This window comes from Lissotriton vulgaris, chromosome 7, assembly GCF_964263255.1.
Source record: "Lissotriton vulgaris chromosome 7, aLisVul1.2, whole genome shotgun sequence".
Taxonomy (NCBI): domain Eukaryota; kingdom Metazoa; phylum Chordata; class Amphibia; order Caudata; family Salamandridae; genus Lissotriton; species Lissotriton vulgaris.
Genome location: NC_141695.1, coordinates 294,023,240 through 294,048,422, shown reverse-complemented (window position 1 = coordinate 294,048,422; position 25,183 = coordinate 294,023,240). Strand labels below are relative to the sequence as shown.

Here is a 25,183-nt window from a genome sequence, read left to right as displayed (position 1 = left end):
GGGGGTGTTCATGGGGAGGGACATGCCATGTGGCTGGTAGCCATTTTGAGTGCAGCTACAGGCACTGGCCATGTGCTGGCAGGCAAGTGGCCATTTTGAATGCAGGCTTTGTTGTTAGGCCTCCAACCATTTTGCCTACTTTTCAACCTTTATTTATGCCCAGGGGTAGTGAGTCTTGCATGGGCCTAGTATTTCTGTGGGTTGTCTTGAATTTAAACATCATGGAGGCCATGGATTGAATGGGATTGTGCTGATTTTGCAGTGTTTTTCGATTTTTGGGCCTGTACTTGTGGCCTTTTCACCAGGGGTATTTCAGTCTAGCATGGGCCTAGTCTTTCTGTGGGCTGTCTTGAATTTAAACATCATGGAGGCCATGGATGGAATAGGATTGTGCTGATTTTGCAGTGTTTTTCGATTTTTGGGCCTGTACTTGTGGCCTTTTCACCAGGGGTATTTGAGTCTAGCATGGGCCTAGTCTTTCTGTGGGCTGTCTTGAATTTAAACATCATGGAGGCCATGGATGGAATAGGATTGTGCTGATTTTGCAGTGTTTTTCGATTTTTGGGCCTGTACTTGTGGCCTTTTCACCAGGGGTATTTGAGTCTAGCATGGGCCTAGTCTTTCTGTGGGTTGTCTTGAATTTAAACATCATGGAGGCCATGGATTGAATGGGATTGTGCTGATTTTGCAGTGTTTTTCGATTTTTGGGGGTGTTCATGGGGAGGGACATGCCATGTGGCTGGTGGCCATTTTGAGTGCAGCTACAGGCACTGGCCATGTGCTGGCAGGCAAGTGGCCATTTTGAATGCAGGCTTTGTTGTTAGGCCTCCAACCATTTTGCCTACTTTTCAACCTTTATTTATGCCCAGGGGTAGTGAGTCTTGCATGGGCCTAGTATTTCTGTGGGTTGTCTTGAATTTAAACATCATGGAGGCCATGGATTGAATGGGATTGTGCTGATTTTGCAGTGTTTTTCGATTTTTGGGCCTGTACTTGTGGCCTTTTCACCAGGGGTATTTCAGTCTAGCATGGGCCTAGTCTTTCTGTGGGCTGTCTTGAATTTAAACATCATGGAGGCCATGGATGGAATAGGATTGTGCTGATTTTGCAGTGTTTTTCGATTTTTGGGCCTGTACTTGTGGCCTTTTCACCAGGGGTATTTGAGTCTAGCATGGGCCTAGTCTTTCTGTGGGCTGTCTTGAATTTAAACATCATGGAGGCCATGGATGGAATAGGATTGTGCTGATTTTGCAGTGTTTTTCGATTTTTGGGCCTGTACTTGTGGCCTTTTCACCAGGGGTATTTCAGTCTAGCATGGGCCTAGTCTTTCTGTGGGCTGTCTTGAATTTAAACATCATGGAGGCCATGGATTGAATGGGATTGTGCTGATTTTGCAGTGTTTTTCGATTTTTGGGGGTGTTCATGGGGAGGGACATGCCATGTGGCTGGTGGCCATTTTGAGTGCAGCTACAGGCACTGGCCATGTGCTGGCAGGCAAGTGGCCATTTTGAATGCAGGCTTTGTTGTTAGGCCTCCAACCATTTTGCCTACTTTTCAACCTTTATTTATGCCCAGGGGTAGTGAGTCTTGCATGGGCCTAGTATTTCTGTGGGTTGTCTTGAATTTAAACATCATGGAGGCCATGGATTGAATGGGATTGTGCTGATTTTGCAGTGTTTTTCGATTTTTGGGCCTGTACTTGTGGCCTTTTCACCAGGGGTATTTGAGTCTAGCATGGGCCTAGTCTTTCTGTGGGCTGTCTTGAATTTAAACATCATGGAGGCCATGGATGGAATAGGATTGTGCTGATTTTGCAGTGTTTTTCGATTTTTGGGCCTGTACTTGTGGCCTTTTCACCAGGGGTATTTCAGTCTAGCATGGGCCTAGTCTTTCTGTGGGCTGTCTTGAATTTAAACATCATGGAGGCCATGGATTGAATGGGATTGTGCTGATTTTGCAGTGTTTTTCGATTTTTGGGGGTGTTCATGGGGAGGGACATGCCATGTGGCTGGTGGCCATTTTGAGTGCAGCTACAGGCACTGGCCATGTGCTGGCAGGCAAGTGGCCATTTTGAATGCAGGCTTTGTTGTTAGGCCTCCAACCATTTTGCCTACTTTTCAACCTTTATTTATGCCCAGGGGTAGTGAGTCTTGCATGGGCCTAGTATTTCTGTGGGTTGTCTTGAATTTAAACATCATGGAGGCCATGGATTGAATGGGATTGTGCTGATTTTGCAGTGTTTTTCGATTTTTGGGCCTGTACTTGTGGCCTTTTCACCAGGGGTATTTCAGTCTAGCATGGGCCTAGTCTTTCTGTGGGCTGTCTTGAATTTAAACATCATGGAGGCCATGGATGGAATAGGATTGTGCTGATTTTGCAGTGTTTTTCGATTTTTGGGCCTGTACTTGTGGCCTTTTCACCAGGGGTATTTCAGTCTAGCATGGGCCTAGTCTTTCTGTGGGCTGTCTTGAATTTAAACAGCATGGAGGCCATGGATGGAATAGGATTGTGCTGATTTTGCAGTGTTTTTCGATTTTTGGGCCTGTACTTGTGGCCTTTTCACCAGGGGTATTTGAGTCTAGCATGGGCCTAGTCTTTCTGTGGGTTGTCTTGAATTTAAACATCATGGAGGCCATGGATGGAATGGGATTGTGCTGATTTTGCAGTGTTTTTCGATTTTTGGGGGTGTTCATGGGGAGGGACATGCCATGTGGCTGGTGGCCATTTTGAGTGCAGCTACAGGCACTGGCCATGTGCTGGCAGGCAAGTGGCCATTTTGAATGCAGGCTTTGTTGTTAGGCCTCCAACCATTTTGCCTACTTTTCAACCTTTATTTATGCCCAGGGGTAGTGAGTCTTGCATGGGCCTAGTCTTTCTGTGGGTTGTCTTGAATTTAAACATTATGGAGGGCATGGATGGATTGGGATTGTGCTGATTTTGCAGTGTTTTTCGATTTTTTTGTGCTCTACAACTGAACTGATGTTCCTCTGTCTTCCATTTTTTTTAGGTGCACAAGACTCAAGAGAACCACCAGTGCCAGGAAGAAGTCCTGCAGCGGTGTGTGTGTGCAGCATAACGTCACGCGACGTCACGTCTGGCCTCAGACAACTCTACAATTCGTGCAACTGCGGCCTGCTGTCTGACCTGCTCTGAAGAAGATGGCCCCAAAGAAAGTTCTCCGTAGCTCCTCTAGCAAGAAAGTTGCTAGTAAGGAGCAGAAGAAGCAAGTTACCAAGGAGGCTGGTGTGCCACCCGCCACTTTTTTTGGGAGCAAAAAAAAAAGTACGCCTGCAGCAGCAGGATCTGCTGGGGACCAACCTGAGAGCAGCACCCCTGCTCCATTGGGTTCCGTGCCTCCACCACCACGCCAACTTAAGTCAAAGCCCTTGAGTGCTTCAGAGGCAGTCAGTGTACTTCTCCAATCACCATCGACCAGTGATGTTGGCTCATTGCAAGAAAGTAGCAGCAATGTCCCTGATTCAACACAGGTTGTTGTAACTCATCTAACAAGTGTTGAACAACCACAGCCGCAACAACAACACCATGTGCAAGTACACGCCCAAGTACATGTGGAAGGAGAGGCAGCAAAAGGAGATGCGCAAGCAAAGGTGCATGGACGTTCACAAGTGCCCACAATAGTTGTTCCTCCCGAAGTAGGGGCACATTTGGAAATCGACATTGAAGCTGAGGTATAATTGGAAGCCACTCCTCCTGATGATCATTCATTGTCTTCCACATCCCTAGCAAGGAAAAGATCAAGGGGGGTGTCTACATCTTCTTCAAGCCCACCTCGTTCTGGTGCAAGTGATCTGTCTTGGGAACCACAACTGCGGTCTGACAGTGAGGCAGAGGCACACCATGATCTGACACCGGTACCTCCTAAGCGTAAAAGGAAGGTCGTCCAAAAACTCAAACCTATGGAGTGTGATGAGGCTCAACAAGAAGTGACAGATACTGCTGGTGATGAAGCCTCTCACGATGACGACGAGCCAGTCATCACAAAGGTCACTGCAGCCCCACCGGGCATGCAGCAAAGAGACATTTTGACCCTATCCCGAGAAGCTGCTGAGCGTGATGATGATGTCGGCGAGGAGGCAATGGAAATGGAATCATTAGATTTGGAGTTAAGTAGTACACCAAAACCTACCGCTTCCATATTTCTTCGCAAGAAGGTACCCACCTCGTCCTCGACCTCAATTCGTGGTGGTGAAAGTGCAAAACGTACTGAAGTTCGGCAATCCACATCCTCCACTTCATCTGTCATTAGCAGCAGGACCACCACCACCAGTATCGCCGCCTCCTCCGGCGGCGGCCCCCGAAGACATTTCAAGTCTCCAGTTTGGGACTTCTTTAGTGTTTGCCCAAAAAAGGAAAACGTAGCCATTTGTAGCCTTTGTAAGCTTCGATTTAGTCGTGGTAAGCTTGGTTCTAACTATGGTACCGGAGGCCAGAGAGGTCATCTTGAGAGAAGGCACGCTGTCGAATGGTTTCCGCACCTAGAGGCGGTCAAGAAAGCCGGAATTGCACGTAATGAAAACGTTGATTTGTCATCTGCTGATGACGAGGAGGTAGAAGAAGACGATTCAAACACTTCACTTACACCCAGTTCCCATGTCAGCAGCACACCCCATGGGAGCCACACTAAGAGTGTGGGAGAGAGTGAGACATCAATGCGGAAAAGTTCATCAGCGAGCGTAACTGGGTCGAAGAGATCATCATCCCGTAAATCATTGGTCCAGGGCAACATTAAAAAGATGTTGTTTACAGAAGCGCAATATGAACGCAACCACCCAATGACCCGTCTGTATAACACTAAGCTGGCTAAAATGCTAGCTCTGGACCTTCTCCCTTTTTCTTTTGTCGAAGGGGTTGGTTTTCTAGAATTAGTGACAGCGCTCTGCCCTAAATGGAAGGTTCCTAGCCGGTTCTATTTTGCCCGAGTTGCGGTTCCAGCACTACATGAAGATGTTCTGAAGGCGATTGGGGCAGCTTTGCAGAAGAGTGCTGTTCACACTATACATCTGACAACAGACATGTGGACCAGTGGCGCAGGCGCTGATTACATGTGCATCACTGCACACTGGGTCTCTTTTTCAGGGGCTAAAGCAAAGCTAAACTCAGGTGTTGACACTAACATTGTTTTTAAAGGTGCTCGGAAACATGCAACACTAGCCATGTTTGGTTTGGAGAAACGTCACACAGCAGAAAACATTTTGGATGTCTTTAACACAAAGGTCCTTAACTGTCTGTCCCCACTAAAACGCAAGGTTGGTTATGTTTCCACGGACAATGGCTCCAATATAGTTAAGGCCATGAGGGACGGTTACTATTTCAGAGTGCCGTGTTTGGCGCACTGTATAAACCTGGTTGTCCAAAAATTCTTGGGTAATAAACGCAGTGCAGCGTACAGTGTATTGGAGAACTGCCGAAAAATTTGCAAGCATTTCAGGCATTCTTTTAAGGCCCGCAAGCAGCTGAGGAGCATGCTATATCAATGTCAAATGCCAGTGAAAGCACTCATCCAGGAGGTGGTAACACGTTGGAACTCAACCTTCTACATGCTTGAGCGTCTGTATGAGCAGTATACGCAACTCGATCAATATTTCTTGAAAGAGGGTATAGAGGAGCTGAGGATGGGTGGGCCGCAATGGAACATAGTTGAAAGCCTAACACGCATGCTTCGTCCTTTTGAGGTCTTCACGCGTGCAGTCAGCAAGGAGGACTCTAATTTGGGAAAAGCTATCCCATTGTTGTACATGCTGGAGGACCAACTGAAGGAGGTGTGTTCTGTGTTTCGAAAAGATGACAAAAAGAAAGACTCTTCTTTGCTTCTGGCTGAGCAATTATTAGAGCTCCTACAAGGTGATGAACGTCTTCAAAAGATCCACTCAGAACAGCATTACATTTGTGCTACTATTCTGGATCCACGCTACAAAAAGGCGCTGGCAGGCAGAGCATTCTTTCCTTTTGCTGATGAAGATGTTACAAAGTACAAACGTTGGCTAGCCTTGTCAGCCAAGAAGTTTGAAACAGAACGGCTGGAAATTGAAGGAAATGGCAGTACATCAGCAGGCCATCCCCAATCAAAACAATCCACTTCTGCACCTGTGGCTGTGGCACAAGTGACCTCTCAGCCGTTAAAGACACCGGCAACCGGATCATCTGCACGAAAGACAACAGAAACATTGGAGGCTGAAGAGGATTGGCTAGCTCTGCGTGGGTTTGGTTCTCAAAAGGTCAGAGGCACAGCAAGAGCTACGCAAAGTGGAGGAACCTTGGAGGAGGACCTTGAGTCGATGGTGAAGGACTATCTGAATGACTCCACAGAGGTCTATGTTAATTCTGACCCATTGGCGTATTGGCATGGGAAAAAAGAATTGTGGCCACAGCTCACCAACCTGGCTTTAAACTACTTGTCTTGCCCACTCGCAAGTGTGTCTTCTGAACGGGTTTTCAGTGCGGCTGGTGGGATTGTAACTCCCAAACGGAGCCGCCTCTCGCCCAAAAATGTGGAGAGGTTAACAATGATCAAGATGAATCAGCACCTCATACCACCAGATATAAGAGTACGAGAGAGCGTGCCGGATGAAGAGGAGGTGGCCAGCACCATAGATGAGGGAATTTCTACTCTGTCAGGTGGCACTGACCTCACCCGGGCTGAATTCGCAGAGTATGATGACGAAGCCTTATTCTTATTCCTGGACCGTGATACCGACTTCGAGCCCTGAAAATGAGACAACGAATCAATAACTTTCTTTTTCATCCTTATTCACTTTTATTCCTGTGTGTCTGTCTTTCTTTGTTGTGCACAGTTAATATAATTCAAACTTTAATCAGATAATCACAAAGACAAGCCCATCAGCAGAACTGTCTTCACTTGTTTGCTAATTTATTTGAAGGTGCCGCAGTCTGCATTCCTCAGGTTCACAAGTTCAGAAGAACATGCTCCTCTATCCTCCTCCTCCAGACTCCTATTTCCATCAAAGCAGAGGGCTGGTTTACGCCCAATGAAGAAAGACTCAGCACTTGTGGGGGTGTTGTTCTACCTCTTTGCAGGTGAGTTGACGGGTCTGGGGCCATTGCTGGGAAGCACTAAAAGTGGTTTGTGCCAAATCCGAGGCGGAAAATTTTTTGTGTTTTTGATGACTTGCTTGCCTTTGAGGTGCTCTTAGGGGGGGTTCCGTCTGTTTGTGGGTGAGTTTCGTGGTCTGAGAGCATTGCTGGGACACTCTAATCTTGATTGCATTTGCTTTTCAGGAAATCCGTCGTGCCAACCCCGACTTATGGCCTAGCTACGCAGCGCGTTTGGACCGAAGGCCCAGAAATATTGCAAGTATGAGATTTTGCTTTTGGCCTGTTTGGGGGTGTTATGCTTCTTGGCGGGTGGGTTGCCGGGTCTTGGGGCATTCCTGGGAAGGTCTAATACCGGGTAGAAGTGGTTGGGACAAAATCCAGGCCGATTTTTTTTTGGGCTATTTCTGACATTTTGCTCTATGTAGCGTTTTCGGGGGCCTGTTTGGGGGGCTTCCTGGTGTTTGCGGGTGAGTTTCGTGGTGTGGGAGCACTGCTGGGACACTCTAATCTTGATTGCATTTGCTTTTCAGGAAATCCGTCGTGCCAACCCCGACTTATGGCCTAGCTACGCAGCGCGTTTGGACCGAAGGCCCAGAAATATTGCAAGTATGAGATTTTGCTTTTGGCCTGTTTGGGGGTGTTATGCTTCTTGGCGGGTGGGTTGCCGGGTCTTGGGGCATTCCTGGGAAGGTCTAATACCGGGTAGAAGTGGTTGGGACAAAATCCAGGCCGATTTTTTTTTGGGCTATTTCAGACATTTTGCTCTATGTAGCGTTTTCGGGGGCCTGTTTGGGGGGCTTCCTGGTGTTTGCGGGTGAGTTTCGTGGTCTGGGAGCACTGCTGGGACACTCTAATCTTGATTGCATTTGCTTTTCAGGAAATCCGTCGTGCCAACCCCGACTTATGGCCTAGCTACGCAGCGCGTTTGGACCGAAGGCCCAGAAATATTGCAAGTATGAGATTTTGCTTTTGGCCTGTTTGGGGGTGTTATGCTTCTTGGCGGGTGGGTTGCCGGGTCTTGGGGCATTCCTGGGAAGGTCTAATACCGGGTAGAAGTGGTTGGGACAAAATCCAGGCCGATTTTTTTTTGGGCTATTTCTGACATTTTGCTCTATGTAGCGTTTTCGGGGGCCTGTTTGGGGGGCTTCCTGGTGTTTGCGGGTGAGTTTCGTGGTCTGGGAGCACTGCTGGGACACTCTAATCTTGATTGCATTTGCTTTTCAGGAAATCCGTCGTGCCAACCCCGACTTATGGCCTAGCTACGCAGCGGGTTTGGACCGAAGGCCCAGAAAAATTGCAAGTATGAGATTTTGCTTTTGGCCTGTTTGGGGGTGTTATGCTTCTTGGCGGGTGGGTTGCCGGGTCTTGGGGCATTCCTGGGAAGGTCTAATACCGGGTAGAAGTGGTTGGGACAAAATCCAGGCCGATTTTTTTTTGGGCTATTTCAGACATTTTGCTCTATGTAGCGTTTTCGGGGGCCTGTTTGGGGGGCTTCCTGGTGTTTGCGGGTGAGTTTCGTGGTGTGGGAGCACTGCTGGCTATATATACTTTACTTTGCAAGAGGTTTGAAGCAAATCCATGGTGGCTGAGGGGACTTAGGGCCTAGCTGCAGAGCGCGCGCGGAGTGATTTGGGAAATTTGTGAAAAAGTGACTAAGTCCCCATTTTTGTACTTTTGCTCTTTGGCTGTTTGGGGGTCTTCTACTCGTTTTCTCCTGGGTTGACGGCTCTGGGGCCATTGCTGGGAAGCTCTAATACCGGATAAAAGTGTTTTGGACCAAATCCCAGGCGGAATTTTTTTTGTGTTTTTGATGACTTGCTTGCCTTTGAGGTGCTCTTAGGGGGGGTTCCGTCTGTTTGCGGGTGAGTTTCGTGGTCTGGGAGCACTGCTGGGACACTCTAATCTTGATTGCATTTGCTTTTCAGGAAATCCGTCGTGCCAACCCCGACTTATGGCCTAGCTACGCAGCGCGTTTGGACCGAAGGCCCAGAAATATTGCAAGTATGAGATTTTGCTTTTGGCCTGTTTGGGGGTGTTACGCTTCTTGGCGGGTGGGTTGCCGGGTCTTGGGGCATTCCTGGGAAGGTCTAATACCGGGTAGAAGTGGTTGGGACAAAATCCGCGCGGAAAAGCCTTTAGTTTTGGCACTTTTTGTAACTTAGGGTTCGTTAGGGTTAGCCCTAGCAGCAGGATTGCATGTGTTTCGGGGTGTTCTAGATTTTTCAAACTGAGTTCTGGGGTCTCAGAGCACTCGTGAGAATGTGTAATTTTGGTTGCAAGTCATTTGAAGAAAATCCATGGTGGGAAAGGGGGGATTTGGCATAGTTAAAGAAAGCCTTTGCCACTATTCTTAACTTAGGGTTCGTTAGGGTTAGCAGTATTTCTATTGCATGTGTTTGAGTGGGGGGGATTTCGAGTCTTGGAGCGATGCTGGCTATGGCTACTTTTGCTTGGTTGCTTGCAAGTGGTTTGAATGCAATCCACGGTGGGTAATGGGTAATTAGGGTACTTCGGCCTACTTTTACTTTCAAAGTAAGTTTTGTCACCAGTTTTCTGCTAGGCCTCGTTTTTTGAGATTTGATTGGGGGTCTTCTACATTTTTGCGACTGGCTTTAGTAAGGGTCTGGGTGGGAGCACTGCTAGGAAGATCTAATTTTGTTCTAAAACACAGTTTACAGTACACCTAGCTTGAGGGGCAAGATCCGATACATTAATTTGCCCATACATCCTTCAAAAGGTGACTCAGAGTACGCACTTTCAAAAACATTGTACTGTCTACTAGGAAAAACAAATTGTGACTTTTTGCACTCCACAGCCTACATGCCTTATATTTATTTATCAGTGGTGTTGTAATATTATATCACTTCCTGTTTTTCGTTGAATAATTACAGGCCGGGTTTCAGTCTCTGCAATGGGGAAAAAAGGATGGAGTCAGGCTTCACAGTAGCGAGCCACAATTCAGCATCAGGCAGGCAGTGGACAGGGTGTCTTCTGGTGACCAACATCGATGGACGAAGCGTCGGCTGCAATGGAGGAGTGCCGCTAATAGGAGGATTTTTTTTCTGCGGGCAACTTACTTACCACTTCCAACAGGACCACTACAACCACATAGATACAGTATCCCTTGCCTTTTTCTCTGACTGTGACTGCATTTCTTGGCTCTCTCTCTGCTTCTACATTGATCCCTTAACACATCACTTAGTCCACTCCACTATCACATCTGCACCACACATAGTCATTTGTAAGTGCTCCTACGTAATTCGCAAGTCGCAGCACGCCCCAGGCCGTAGAGGACTGGGATGGCCCCAATGATGAAGCATGTCACCAAGGGGCAACCCTGGTGAGTGAGGGGACACCTAGAAAAAAAGCAATTTCTCCTTTTCTATCTACTATACCTTCTTCTTGTATGTTAGGACAGCACTTCACTGATGCCTGTCTTGTCTTCTGTTACAGGTATCCTTTCCCTGCTGACCCTACCTTTACCCATCCCACATTTTTTATTTTAGTTTGTTATTTTTCTCCCCCGCCTAATGCCTCGAACACCCTGTGTTTACACTTCTGGGTGTTGGTGACATTTGGAAGTGGAACCATATTTGCATCGACTGGATCACGGGGAGTAAACCGGACACCTTCCAGACCAACCCCATTGAGTGTTGTTGTGAATGGATTTATAGTGACCAGCAAGGCTCTCGGGTATCTGGCTACAGAGACCTTATGTTGAATATCGTTATCAATAATTCCACACAGGCCCTGTACTGTCGCATTCTTTCTTTCCACAGTTGTCGATGATATATTCTTACTCAGCTTGACAAAGAACCATTGCTAATGTGAAAGAACTTCAACCGAATTAGTAGTTATACTTTACCATTTGTTAGGCTACAATGTGGCACTGCTCTACTGTACTTCTGTCACATGCTATATTCTCAGTTGTACCGTTGAATTGCTCAGGAGGACAAACCAGATTTCATTTTCTTTTTTTTCATAGGCATGCAACTGCCACTGTGTCACAACAATAGTACCACCGCTATGAGGAAATTTTATCCGACCAAGATTGCCAACGTTATTCGGTGTTTCCCGTGGAGCCAGCCCTGGGTCTAGCCCTACTTTCAAACACAAATTACAGGTAAGATAAGCGTTTGGTGGTTTGGGGGTATAATGGAGTATTAGTACGAGAGACGAGAGACTGAAGGTAGTACTACTAAAGTCCTAGGACTCTTGGATTCACTTCACTGAGTCTGTGAGAGGCACTTAGTGTTGAAAACATTTGGGCATTTACACTTAAAGGAAGAAAATGGAACTAAACTTTCAGGAAAACAGTCAACGTTAAACCCCCACCCACCAGGCAAGCAGTAAAAAACAGGTATGCTCAGATAAAGTTTGAAAAAGTATATTTATATCCCTAACAAAATAATCTCCCGCAAGACCCTCCCTAACCCCAACGATTGTCCTTCAAAAGTCCCCAAAAACCCAACTCCCAATTCCCACCCCCCAAAAGTCTCTAAAAAAGGGGCAAGGGACACTATGGGTGGATGCTGTTCACTTTTTGGGCCAGGGCATCATGCTCCTCGCGGAGCAAGGCGAGCTCCTGCTGAAGGCGGGACACCATCAGGGTGGTGCGGCGCAGGCGTGCCTTCACTGCCTTGCAGGTGCAATGCCTGTGAGAGGCAGCTGTTGGCCTTGCTGCTCGGTGGTGGCGTTTGCCTTTGGCAGCCTGGCTCAGTCTGGGTGGACCACTGTGCTGGGTGGCAGCCCGTGGGGCCACGGAGGCCGATGCAGACGACGTTGTTGTAGTTGTCGACTGCACACTTTCCACGTCCTCCAGGGCCACCAGCCGCCGATATTCCGCAACAGTGGCCTCGATCCTCCGTTGCCGGGCCGCTCTAGCCAGCTCCTTCCTCCTTGTCCGTTTGGAAGGAGAACCTATATGAAGAAAGAAAGACATAGTCTGTAACCAATGCTCTTTTAGATTAACTCAATCATTCAGCAGAAATTTGTGTTGCAGTACAACTAGCAACTTGCAAGCGCATTACATAACTATTGAGGCCAGTATCTATCTAACCTCACACTTCTTCATCCTTGCTCTAACATTAGTGGGAGTTTAAGGAACAAAGTCTACGAGCACTGTGGACTTCCATTGGAGTCGACTATGAAAGTACACCAGTCTTATTCTTCTTCTTATCTCTTGTTTTGGAAAATTGGTACGTTATTTTCTGCAAGCCGGCATAATGCCAGCGCGGTAAACTTGCACCCGAGAAAAAGAGACGCACGCCATGAGGAGTGACCTAGACTTGCGTTGCCGTTGCGTTACTGTACCCGTCCAGTACATGCAGGTGGTGAATCTCTTACTTTTCTAGTACGGGTGGCACTGAGAATACTCTGTTACAACTCAAGGGCTACTGCTTAATTAATTTAACTTTCACCCTACAGTGGAAATGAGTACTAGAAATGGAAAATTGAAGAAGATAAATAATCTGATTATCTATCACTTCACATGGGATGTTTTTGCTTATATATGGGATGACTTTAGGTGCTTTGCTTTTTATTGAGTGACCAGTGATACATCCACACATGAATGACTGAGTACTACTAAACTTATTAAGAGAGGTAGGGAGTGGCCACCATAATAACCGGATCTATGCAGTGCTTGCAATACAAACTACTGCTACTATTTATGGTAGTATTTGGACAAAATTAAAAGTTCTTTTCCTTGCCTTTCCTACACTGGAACGGACGTGCGGGTGCAGTGTTAGTGTTACATGCTCTTCAAAGTTACACTTAGTTCATCCACTGACCGTCTACTCTCTCTAGATCATGGGTACTCACAAACTTTCTCTCAGGGGCTACATTTACAGTGTAGTTTGGGGCCGAGGGCCGCACTGGTGGGGGCGGAGTCAGAGGGGGCGGGGCTAAAGCAAAACGATAACTTGTGACCATGAGGTTGCACACAGGTCCCTGCAGCAGATGCCCTCATCCACTGAGCCACCAGACCCAGCATTTACATACATCTCTCTCCCTCCTGCTCTCCCTCCTGCCCTCCCTCCATCTCTCTCTCCCTCCTGCCCTCCCTCTCCCTCCCCCTCTGTCATCTCACTGTGTGTGTGTCTATCTGTGTCAGCCTTCAGCCCGGGTTGAGACTGCTTCCTCAACGCGCACACACAGACAACAACACCAAAGTACTTAACAGGTCTTTAAAAGACCATTAACATATTATTGAGGCTTTGTTTGTTTTAGCGCCCCTGCTTCTCCACCCTGACAATCACTGCTTGCCCGGCCCCACAGAGCAGAGGCTTAGTTCTATTTCACCTCTTTGTGGCCTTGCATCTCCACTCTGCTCTGTGGGGGCCGGGGGAGCAGTGATTGTCAGAGTGGAGATGCAGGGGCGCTAACAGGTGAAATACAAAAAAGCCTCTGCTCTGTGGGGGCCGGGGGAGCAGTGATTGTCTGCAAGGTCAGCGCACCGCCAACGAAGGCTTGCCGGGCCACCACTGGCCCGCGGGCCGTACTAGGAGTACCCCTGCTCTAGATACACATATGCTATCTAAGAGTCAGATAGTAGCATGATCCAGGTATATGGACACATACAGTTTCTGTGTCACCCACCCAGGCTGTTGTCCTTCCACCCATCATTGCTTCATCATTCACCCAGCCATGCATCTCATATTCTTGCCTTCCCAGCTAGTCTTCAATCTCAATAAGTAAGGAATATATAAGAGCTTACCTCTGGCCGCCACCACCACCGTCTCAACTCTCACAGCTGCCGCCGCCGCCTCCTCCCCTGAAGCATCGCCCGATTCGCCCTCCGCCTCGGTGTCGAGCACCACCACCTCCACACTGGCCCCGCCACCAGATGTTCCACCTACAAAGTACATTTAAGAATGTTAGAATAAAGCAGTCACTAGTATTTGGTCTAGGAATGAAGACATGTGAAAACAATGTAATTTGTGACTGTCGTTAAAGTTAAAAAAAAAATGTCCCTTTTTCCAGGGAAGGTTGTCTTGCTGCACTTTTTGGCACAACTGATGAAGGCTGTTTTTTTAACACGCACCATTTTTCTCCACACAGACAGAAGATGGACTTCTAACAACAAGATCAAGTTGAAACCAGGTGAGAGCTCGGCTCGACCACAAGAAATGTCTTCAATTAATCGTCAGCACTAACCACTTTTCCATTATCAGTTAAACGTTTAGTTTTATTATGACTTCATTTTAATAAATGTGTTTACTTTTAATAAAGCTTTTAAACTTAAATACAATCTGTGTTTTTTGGTCCAGACTAGAGTGACTGAGCGAAAGGTTTTGCAATTTTTGCAAGCATGAGTCCAGATAGAACACTTCAAAAGACATTATGGACAATCCCAGAGGACTGCACTAAGTTGATAGAGCTATTGCTGACTAGAATCATGGGAGTTTCGCCAACCGTGCAATCTTAGTTAGCTACACAGACAGACTAATAAGAATAATCTAGTAATACCACAGGGAGTCATAGTAGAGGCAGGATAAGAATTTAGATACAGTCTACAAGAAGAGCAAAGACAATTTTGAAAAAAGTCAAATGAGGAACGCTAGGAAAAATAGGTACTAGTCTAAAATGAAAACTTACTGGGGCCAGCAGAGGAGCCCTCGCCTGCCCGATCCTGGCCCTGTTGATGAACAGCATCCGCCGCCTGCTGCTCCTGTGTCCTCCTCTCGCCCCTGGGGGGAGCTGACGTACAACATGAAAGAAAGAACAGAAAACATGGATGATTGTTGCTTGTCAATGTCAACCAAATCAAACATTTCAAAAGAACAATAACAAAATATTTCTGCGAAATTATATTGATTATGGTTACTTTTCATTTATATGCGGACCTGTGACTTCGAAAGTCACGTAACTCACTAAACAAAGTACTGAAACGTTCACCTAGGACTGGCAGGCAGCAGTCCGCAGGCAAGACGCAAAGTGATAGACAAACTCCATTGTGATTTCAGTCAGATCAGTGACAACACTAACAGTTGCCTGCTACATTACCAGTCATTTAAATAGTCAAACTATCAATCCACCGCCACTATTTTTCTTATTGTCAGGGTTACAAAGGAAGGGGCAGATTTAAGCCCTTGCGGCTCTTTTGCGCCGTTCTTGCGTGACTTTTGTGACGCAGCAGCTAAACAAAAAAGGGCGCCATGGTGCGGCGTATAATATTATAACAACGTGACGCATTTGGGAGATGCATCCCGTTATAAAGCCCTGCGCCATCAGGGGGCGTTCCGGCGCAAGGGAGGGCATTCCTGCGCTGGAACACATCCTAATAGTGGCTGAGGGAAATCTACAAAATATCAATCAGTCACCTTTAGGACAATGATGCGTCACACAAACCCTGCACCTGCTTGAAGCAGACGTACGGCTTGACCCAGCATTGGGGAGATAGGGTACCCCAGAGCATTGATGGAGCTGCGCCATCGTTGCGACGCAACTCCAGCAGTAAAGCTTCGGTGACGTTTTGGGCCCATGGTGCGCCGCATTGCAAATACGGCGCACCATGTTTGGTGGTGGTAGCGGGCCGCACAATTAATGGCGCATCCCTGCTACTTTGCAGGGATGCGACGGTAATTGCAATTCTGCCCCTTAGGGGCATACTTACTTACGCGTTCTGGCGCATCTCCAGAGATGCGCCAGATCAAATGCGTCACGCAAAACTACCCTTGCGACACGGCAGATGTGCCTCATTTACAATGCGGCGCGCCCTGGCGCAAGGGTAGGCACTTGCGTGAGGCATCTCGTCACGTAAGAGCGGCGCATCGCTGGAGTCACGTCGCCAACGCAATGCAACTCCAGTAATGCTCAGGGCCACCCAATACTTAACATGCTGTGTCAGTCCTTTCGCCTGCTTTGAGCAGACATAAGGAATTGAATTGACGTAGCAGCGTCGCAGAAGTGCCTGCGTTAAATCTTGTACATTTCACGCAGGCAATTTTGCGAGGCGCACAGCCGCTGGACCGCGGCGCCCACCCTGCGTACTAGGAACGCACCCATTGTGGTGCAGGCCCATGGCTTTATAACATGACGCATCTCCTAGATGCGTCATGCTGTAAATGACTCGCAGGGATGCGGCACGTTTACGCCGCTGTTGCGTCACGCAAGGCAACGTAAACGTGGCGCAAGGGGCTTGTAAATGTAATCTGCCCCCTAGTGTCTAGCATTACGCAGTTCTGTAAAGTACACTCATACATAATAGTTACTCAGGCCAATGAGACCACGAAATAGAAAACAAATAAGCATAGTAGCAACGCCACTGAGAAGGAGAGCAGTGCACCTGAAATGCACAGAAGATTTTGAAATATAATTTAACTACAATGTAATCGTCATCAGCGGCATTATTGGCTTGCTCCATGTAAAAAACAAATATTTGCAATACAACAACACAGAGCAGGAGAAAACATCATAGTAGTGAGTGATTAAATGGCTACTACTACTCACCAAGCCCGGGGATCTCCAAGCCGAGCTGGTCCAGCAGGTCGCGCTCGCGGTCCAGGAGGTCCGTCCAGCGATGGGTGACCTGGCTGTAGGTGCGCTGGACCCCGTAGAGGTGGGATATGGCCCAGCACACCTTCTCCCACCGCTTCCGGCGCTCCCGCATGTTGTACCCGCCGGCCGCGATCCTGCCGCCTCCCGCGATGGTCTTGGGCAGGCGGCGCTGGACGAAGTAGACCAGCGCGCCCACTTCCTCCGGGCTGAAGATCTCCCGTCGCGTCACCTGCTCCCCCCTCAATCTCCCGCATGCTGTCCTGCCACTGGGTCCAGCACTACTCCCCGCCGCCGCTGCGGCCCTCAAGTGCCTGGGCAGCTTCACGGCGCCTGGCTTGACCATGGTCTGGGCAGGTAAGGTAGGAAGAAGTAGAAAATTAAGAAAGAATAGGATAGGGAAGAAGAAAAGAAAAGAGTTTAAAAATGTAGTTTAAAAGTAAAGAAAAATAGCAGAAAAGACAAAAATATACAGCTAGGAAAAGAGAGGGATAGATAAGAAGCAAAATCGTAAAAAAAAAACTGAAAACAAGCAAAGGATGGCAAAGATACCAAGAGGATTAAACACCATGCCCAGACACAGGAAATGAATGAAAAACAAGATGGCCGGCGCCCGTTCACGAGCGCAAAAGTAAGTTCGCGCGAGATTTTCCTCGCGATCTCGTGCGAACCTCTAGATTTCCCGCGCGATCTCGTGCGACCCTCTACTCGCAATGCGCTTACTGCGCGAGATTATACATAGCGGGCGGAAACGGAAATACGTCACGCAAACAAAATGGCCGCGCCCGTACTCGACCTTGGGGTAAATTCGCGTGTTGCGCTGCAAGCGGCTCGCGAATACTGCAAAAAAACTCGCGAAACAACAAGCCGCAAAAAAATAAAATGCTCATTCGCACGAATTGGCGGCTTCCGCGGTCGGTTTCGCACGACGCCGCGCCCCGCGAATAGCGCGAAAAAAAACGAAAAACGATTTCAGCAAAAGCAAAAGCAATGAGCAGGTGCAAAAGGTCAACAGCATGATTTGTAACGATTCTTTGTAGTGCTTCCTGAGGGGGCCCTCCAGAATTCGGTTGCCTGCTTGCAACTATTGTGTGACCCTGCTCTGACCTTAACTGTATGCCACAAAGGTCCTGATTTACAGCTAAAGGAGCAGACAAGCAGGTGCCAGGCTGGAACTTTAAATTCTTTCAGTGACACATTAATTAGCCCCTAATTCATTATTGTCAGTTGGGGCAGGGCAGGTGTTGTAACTAATTTTGCAACAATGAAAGCACTTAGCAAGTGCAAAAGATCACTAATCAGGGCGCACTAAGGAAGCAGGTGCCAGCTAAAAAAATATTCTGTGACACATTAATCAGCCCCAAATTAATTCAAGTCACTTGAGGCAGGGAAGGTGTGCTTTGCTTTGCCGAAAATAATGTACACTGGACAACCAGAGGGTGTGGTGATGAAACAGAGGGTGGCATGGGTGGGCCAGAGGGTGGCATGAGTAGTCAGAGAGTGGCAGTGGTGACAGAGAGTGGCAGTGATGAAAAAGAGTGTCCCAAACAGGCTGGACATGTAGAAACAACAAGTTCGCAAAACTTGCGACCCGACAGGTAAGTTCGCAAATTGCGAAATTGTAAAAACCCTCGCGAACTGGCAGAAACACGGGCGAACACAAAAAAAAAAAAATCCGCAAATTCGCGGGAATTCGCGGATTTTGCGGATCGCGAATCCGCAAATCCGCAAAATTCGCGAACGCGAGATCCGCAAAATTCGCCCATGCTTAGTCTTAGGCATATGCTATGGCCAACCAGAAACCCCCATTCCTAACAGAGCTCATGTAATAAGTCTGACTCCCATCCACCAAAACTCACAACAAAGCCATCAGAAGGGGAGGCAGGAGTGTGCAGAGAGGTACGTTATGCACCAGACACCGGATGTATGATATCACAACGCATGCTTTTACCACGCACGCTTTTACATCGCAAGTTTTACAACGCATGCCTTTACAACGCATAGTGTTGAGGGGTGCTGGATAGTGAATAGTTAAATTTACTATTCCAACTTCAGTCCCCGTGGATAGTAGGGAAGGTGTTGGATAGTAAATTAAATATATTCCCTATCCTAGAGTGCCCCCCAGCGCAATGCGTTGTAATGGTGTGCATTGTAAAAGTTTCGATGTAAAGGCACTGCGTGGTAAAAGTTGCGTTGTAAAGGATGTTTCCCCCAGACACCACACCTTCTAGCATGGAAGTTGATTCATCCAAATGCTAGGGGTAGTGGAAGTAACATCATTCTCCCTTTCACCTCAATGACATCACAGGAGTCATGGCATTTGACCCTGAATCTTCCCAGGAAGTGATGTCACATGAATGAAATCCTGGTGACATCACAATTGTTGTCATTGATCAAGTTCTATAATAATTGAATGATATCACAACACAGCTAAATCTATATCTTTGATACCACCTATTTATTAATTAGGGTGCTGATATGGTATGCAAATGGAATATTACTAATTTCTCTTCATCTTACATGTAGAATGATGTTTTGTTTGAAGGGAGGAACAGTACCACCAAGCACAGAACAATGCTTGGAACCTAACTTATTTATACCACGAACTCACATAAGCTAACGGTTCCCCTAGTGTATACTTAAATTAGAAACATAATGATAAATCATTCAGAGAAGCAAAAAAAGAATTTAAGAAACAATAGGAGTCAGATCCACTTCTATTAATTAGTAAGGGCCATTGGGTCAAGTCACAAAGTTAAATTTGGTTGTAAACGTAAGTTATTTAAACCTGTAAGACATTCACAAAGAGATTCTTGGCAGACTTATGTCATTTTATGAGTGCAGAGTATCTTCACCTTAAGTGCAAATTCCCCACCCCCATAAATCCTATTCAGGGCACTCCATCACGTTCCAAGGTGTGGTTTGCCTGGGAGGTTTGTGAACATCTACATCTTAGTACGTTTGCGGGCATTCACAAACTCATGGAAAGAGTTATATTTTTACTCTGATCAAATGCTGGTGTAAATCCCTTTCCAGGATGGGAAGAGGAATGGACCACTTCCAAATTTGATAGGGCTGTACAGGAACAGTTTTCTCCATTGAGAAAAATATTTCTTTAGTGAAGAAAAAAAAAATTTCATTTGCACAGGGGAATCCATTACTGCTGTGCAGAGTTCTCTGCTACGCTACATAGACCTCTGTACAGTGGGAATGGATTAGACATTTGGGGGCAGATTTATGAGGCCGTTGCGCCTCTTTGCGCCGCAATTGCGTTACTTAATTTGACGCAACTGCGTTGCAAACAATGCACCCTATTTACAACGTTACGCATCTAGGAGATGCGTCACGTTGTGAAGCACTGCACCATAAGGAGGCGTTCCTGCGCAGGGGGGACGTTCCTGCGCAGGAACGCCTCCTGAAAGTGGCTGAGTGAAATCTATGAGATTTCACTCAGTCACTTTCAGGGCAATGCTGCGTCAAAACCCTGCGCCTGCTTGAAGCAGGCGTAGGTCTTGACGCAGCATTGTGCAGAGAGTGTACCCCGGAGCCTTGCTGGAGCTGCGACGCGCTTGCGACGCAACTCCAGCATTGCGCCACATTTCCGGCACAGATGCGTCACGCATCTGTGCCGTTTTTGCACCATGGGTGGCGGAGCTGTGGCGCACTGTGGCGCACGTTAACTGGCGCATCCCTGGGGATGCGCCAGTTAACATAAATCTGCCCCTTGGAATCGTGATTTACCAAGGATTCCATATGGAAACCGTGTTGGATGCAGATTTTCATACAGATTCCAATCCTAATTTGTGAATTGCAAAAGCTAGGAAAACTACCCTTGGAAGTAGATTTGAAAATAAGAGTGTAGTTTTATTACTTTTTTGTGATTTGAACCCCATAAATTTAAAATGAACTATGCAATTGGTTTAAACTATTCCTTATGTTTAGTACATTTTGATATATGACTACTCATAACACACTTGTGAGAAGCACATGGTGGAAAATTGTGCTCTAACAGATCATTTTTTCATGTAGTCACAATGATAAAACATAGCAACAAATGGCTTTTTTATATGTTTCCTTTTTATTTAATGATAAGAGTGTGAACTGCGCTACCAACTCCCAGTGGGTGGTGCAAAAAGTACACATTCCTCACCAGAGCACTGCTTACAGTCTGTCTTTGGCACTGCATGTGCCACTCCTGAGGCAAGAGGTTACAAAGACACTGCCAGGGTTTGCAAGAGGCAAGCCAGGCATTGCAGCCGCGACACCTGGTGACCCTTAAATGACATCCATACTTTCCAGGGCCCCACTCCCCTTCATCAACAGGTATTCATAGATTTTAGCAATTGTCATAAAAAAAAAAGACAGGGTGTGTAGGCAGACCGCTAGATTGTGCCAGACACCATGGGGCCTATGAACAAATTGCATTTTCTAGTAGTATTGTACTACTAACATGCTGCAAAGTGTTAATTACAAACCTGCCATCAGAGGTCTCCTCCTCCATCATTCCTATCTTTTATGTGCAGAAATCTCCACCCCCACTGCAGAGACCTAAGCACACATAAGCATGCATGTTTTAGTATGTGTGGGAATAAAGTAGCAATGGCTGGGAAAGAGGTTACGGTAGGGGGAAATATGGCTTAAGGGAGGGTTAGTTGTGAGTTTAGTGAGGGACATGCACTCACCCACCAAAGAGTAAACTCCCCTTCTATAGTGACTTCAGCTGAAAAGGAGCCAAAGCAGTAGTAACTGTGCTCCAGCTCAGATCTAGAGTAAGTCCAGCACAACGCATGGTACTGTAGCACCCTCCCATAGATACTAATGGAGGAAATAGCTCAAAACGAAAATCCTTTGCAAACAATGTTTACATAAGTTAAATTATTTAAACTATGTAAAAATATAAATCAATTTTAATTGATGGAAAACACATTGTCTATAACTAAAACATATTTAATATTTTCTATATACATATTTAAGTAATCATTTTTAATTTAAAATAAATATAAAAATATTTAAATTAAATTACTTTTAATTCGTTTTATACACCACTTTTAATCATTTGCAATACATAATAAAAAAATATTTTAATTTAAGTGGATTTTTCAAATTTAAACTTCAGAAAATAAATATTGTTTAATTGAAAATATTCAAAATATTCAAAAATATAATTTAGAATTAAGTTAATAATGCTGTTATAGTTTTTGTGTATTGTTATGTATTTAAAGTCAATATGTAAAAAAAATTAACATGAACTTTTAACGTAAAATATTTTTCTATGTGTTTGCAAGTTTAATCAACTTTTATACGTTTTCCTATGCTTTACTATATGGAGAACTCTGCCCCTATTGCAGAGATCTCCATTAAGTGTGCAGAACATCAAATATGTTTGTAAAATCACTACTAGTAGTAACTTTTACAGCCATATTTGACGTTTTACTGACTGCACACCTATTTTAGGGGATGGAGACATGTAAATCTGCACTTTTGAGTGATATTACACTTGTAAACAGTAAATAGCTGATAATATGAAAGTTTCCCAAAAGTGTAAAAGTAAATTTACTTATAGTCAGTGCTTAATTTGTAAAACAATAAGTGCTGGTGCCCAATGTTCTGCTGAGAAGCCTGAGGCCAGCGCCATTAAATTTCAGTGTGCTGCTTACCAAAGCTGCATAGTCCTAAATCCACCTCATGCCTCCTTAATCAACTACTAAACACCACCTCCTCCTTTATCTCACTCTTGCAAGTTCAAGCTTTCTCTCGTTGCGAATGTTTTTCTGTTTTTTTTTCCTCCTGCTTTCCACTTTGCTCTCGATAATGGCTGAATCTGAAAAATGAGTCCTCAAAAATGTTAGCCTTTGGCCCCCACCGGCAACCAACGCCTCAAATTAAGCACTGCTTGCAGATAATCCACACCGAGATTTATTTTTGTGAATAGGCACCGCTATTTTTGCCTAATCTGAAGTACCTTTTTTAATACTTATATACAGGTGTGGCTTATCTCAACTGGCCAAAATGGAAGAGGCATCCAGAGACCCTGCATTATGTTTTGGCCCTTGGCTTGCACTAACATCGAACAACCCCCCCGTGTCCAAAGCTGAGAAGGATTTGAAAAAACAATCAATCTCTATTCGAGCAGGAGGCTATGTGGCTCATACTTCTACCTGCTTCGTTGTTGAAACTCCGGAGCAGCAGTAGAGAGATGGGTAGACATCTCCTTGTGGGGTGGCAGTTTAGCTGCTCACCCCATTTCTGACCTGCTATTCTCATTTTAGTGGTTGATCATTCTTTCATCTCCGGCTTCATTATTTTGTTGCGGCATTCAGTGAATCAGTGGTAGTAGAAGCAGCACTGGTTGGGTGAGGAAGGCACCCATGTAAATAAGTACTGCATACCAGCGCGATATGCAGGTGTTCTAACGTACTGTCCAGCACGTCCTGGATTATTTAGTGGGCAAAGTCTAGACTGGCTGTACTCATAATGTTTAGAAGGTAGCAGCCATTGCCCACAGTAGACAATATGGCAAACATGCCTAACACCATCTCTAGTAGGCTAGACTTGAACTACCTTGACCCAATTCAGAAATGAAAAAGAAAACACACTTAGGGGCAGATTTTCAAAGACGTCACGCAAGGTAGCGCAGCAGACAGAAATGCTACGCTACGTTGCCTGACAGGGAGGTAAAAGGAGAGTTCCATGTTGTTATAAAGTCTTTCCTACTCTTCCTTCTTTCCACCCTGTCTTCCTGCTGTTCAGCCTATGTTGTATGTGGAATGTGATGACTGCATAGAATGTTGGGTGTAGGAGGTTAGGCAGTTGGGGACAGCTGGCTGAGCAGTAAGGACACTGCTCCTGAGGGGGCGTACTTTATGCTTAATTACCACCGTGGCTCTACCTTAAGCTACCTGTAACTTAATTACAAATAAAGATATAACTTGGAACCTACAACTTGGCATTCTGAAGATTCTAACTTGTAACAAATGTCTACAGAGATATGGCTCTCTCCTTTCCACTCCCTAGCACCAGTGCTGATTTCAGCTGCAGTGCGCCAGGCACACACTTTAGCGCCATAATGCAAAGGTGAGTGCCTGAGCTTTGTATAAGTTATGTGCAGGAAGGGTCATTTTCCTGTACAAAATACTATGCTTAAAGAAGTTCAAACACTTCCCACTCTGTGTGTGTGCTGCACAGGTCATCATGCATGCAAAGTAGGAAAAGAAAAAAAAAACTTAAATATTTCCCCTCTTAATGCCTCATTTCAGATAGCGTTAGCTTTTGTCTACAATTGTTCATCGATAGGGTTTTGCCTCAAAAGTCAGGGGTGGCTGCATGGAAACGCCCTGTACCACCCATCTAACTCCCCCTTGGCATTAAGTATAGCAAAGCAGTGCTTCGTGCTGCTTTGCGTTACTTGTAGGGTACTTTCAAACGCCAAACAAGTTTTGCGCTGGAAAGTAAATTGATTAAAAAAAACATTTTGTGCTGGTTAGTGTCACCTTTGTGACGCTAACCCACCACATAATGTTTAGAAATCTACCCCATAGTTCCCTACATGATTGAACACACAGTATATTGATAGACCTACAGTATATTGATAGACCTACACGTACCAATTCTTTGCTCTCACCGGTATGTTTTCATGACTGAGGAACCTCCTGAAAGGATACATTCTTCAGGGAAGGGTAAGGCAGTAGCCTCAGAGTTTGGGTTATACCAAGAATGCCAAATATGTTGTCTCAAGCAACTCACCCAGTAGGTCATATTGAATTATGAATTCTGAAACATTTCAGATGCCTGTATCAAAAGATTTTGTCAGAGACTGTTGGTTATTTGTCGAGTTCCTAATGTTATATTGTCCTTGACCTACAGGTTCCAAAGATGGAGGCCACAAGGGAGACGGTTCTGCACATGCCGATGGATGAAAATAGTTACTAATCAAAGTATAGTGCTGCACAAGTATGGCATAGTAACCCGAAGAGCTGCTAAGATTACATCACCTGAACCTTGGTTGGAACGTGTTGCCTGCATGATGTTAGGTGCCAAGTAACACAGCCTCAAATGGCTGGATTATAAATGTATATGAATAAACACGGCAATAAACATATTTGGTTTCATAATCAAGTGTTTTATCTCCTGTGACTTGTAGCACGGAACTGCAAACTCTGCTGATAAAATATATGTGCCATCGGGCACTTGATAACCTGTACTGATAACTCGGAACTGTATTTCCTCTCCTAAGGATTGTATGATGGGAAAACATTGTTTGTGAATTAGCACACAATAAAAAAAAGCAGAAACATGATTTATTTCCTAATGAATACATGTAAATATGTGCCAAATGTACCTTTGAGTACTAAATAATGCATGATATTACCTCAATAAAGGAGCATGTATGAAAGAAGCAGTCGCTACTGTAATTGTTTCCCATGCAGAAAAATTATTTTTTGAATTTCTGAGCATAACAACGTTTTATTTAGCCAGGTTACAAATACAATATTTGAGCCAAATTGAAAAAGCAGGGTTTACAATGTAGAAAATATGATCATTTGCATGTATTTCTACATTTGGAGCCGCTTTTTGATGTTTTGGTAATCTGAAGAATCAGAAGACTAACCTG

At 45.7% G+C, this 25,183-nt stretch overlaps 1 long non-coding RNA gene across 2 annotated transcripts in view; it reads left to right on the top strand.

Annotated features, from left to right (window-relative positions):
* LOC147701419 (uncharacterized) overlaps window positions 1-24,961 on the top strand; it is a 63,942-nt gene extending 38,981 nt beyond the window's left edge. The window contains exon 4 of one of the 2 annotated variants that reach the window (XR_015297466.1): window positions 24,436-24,961. This is a non-coding gene — a long non-coding RNA (uncharacterized LOC147701419). The remainder of the gene's footprint in view (window positions 1-24,435) is intronic. The other variant, XR_015297465.1, reaches the window with a different exon arrangement.
* The last annotated feature ends 222 nt before the right edge of the window (window positions 24,962-25,183 follow it).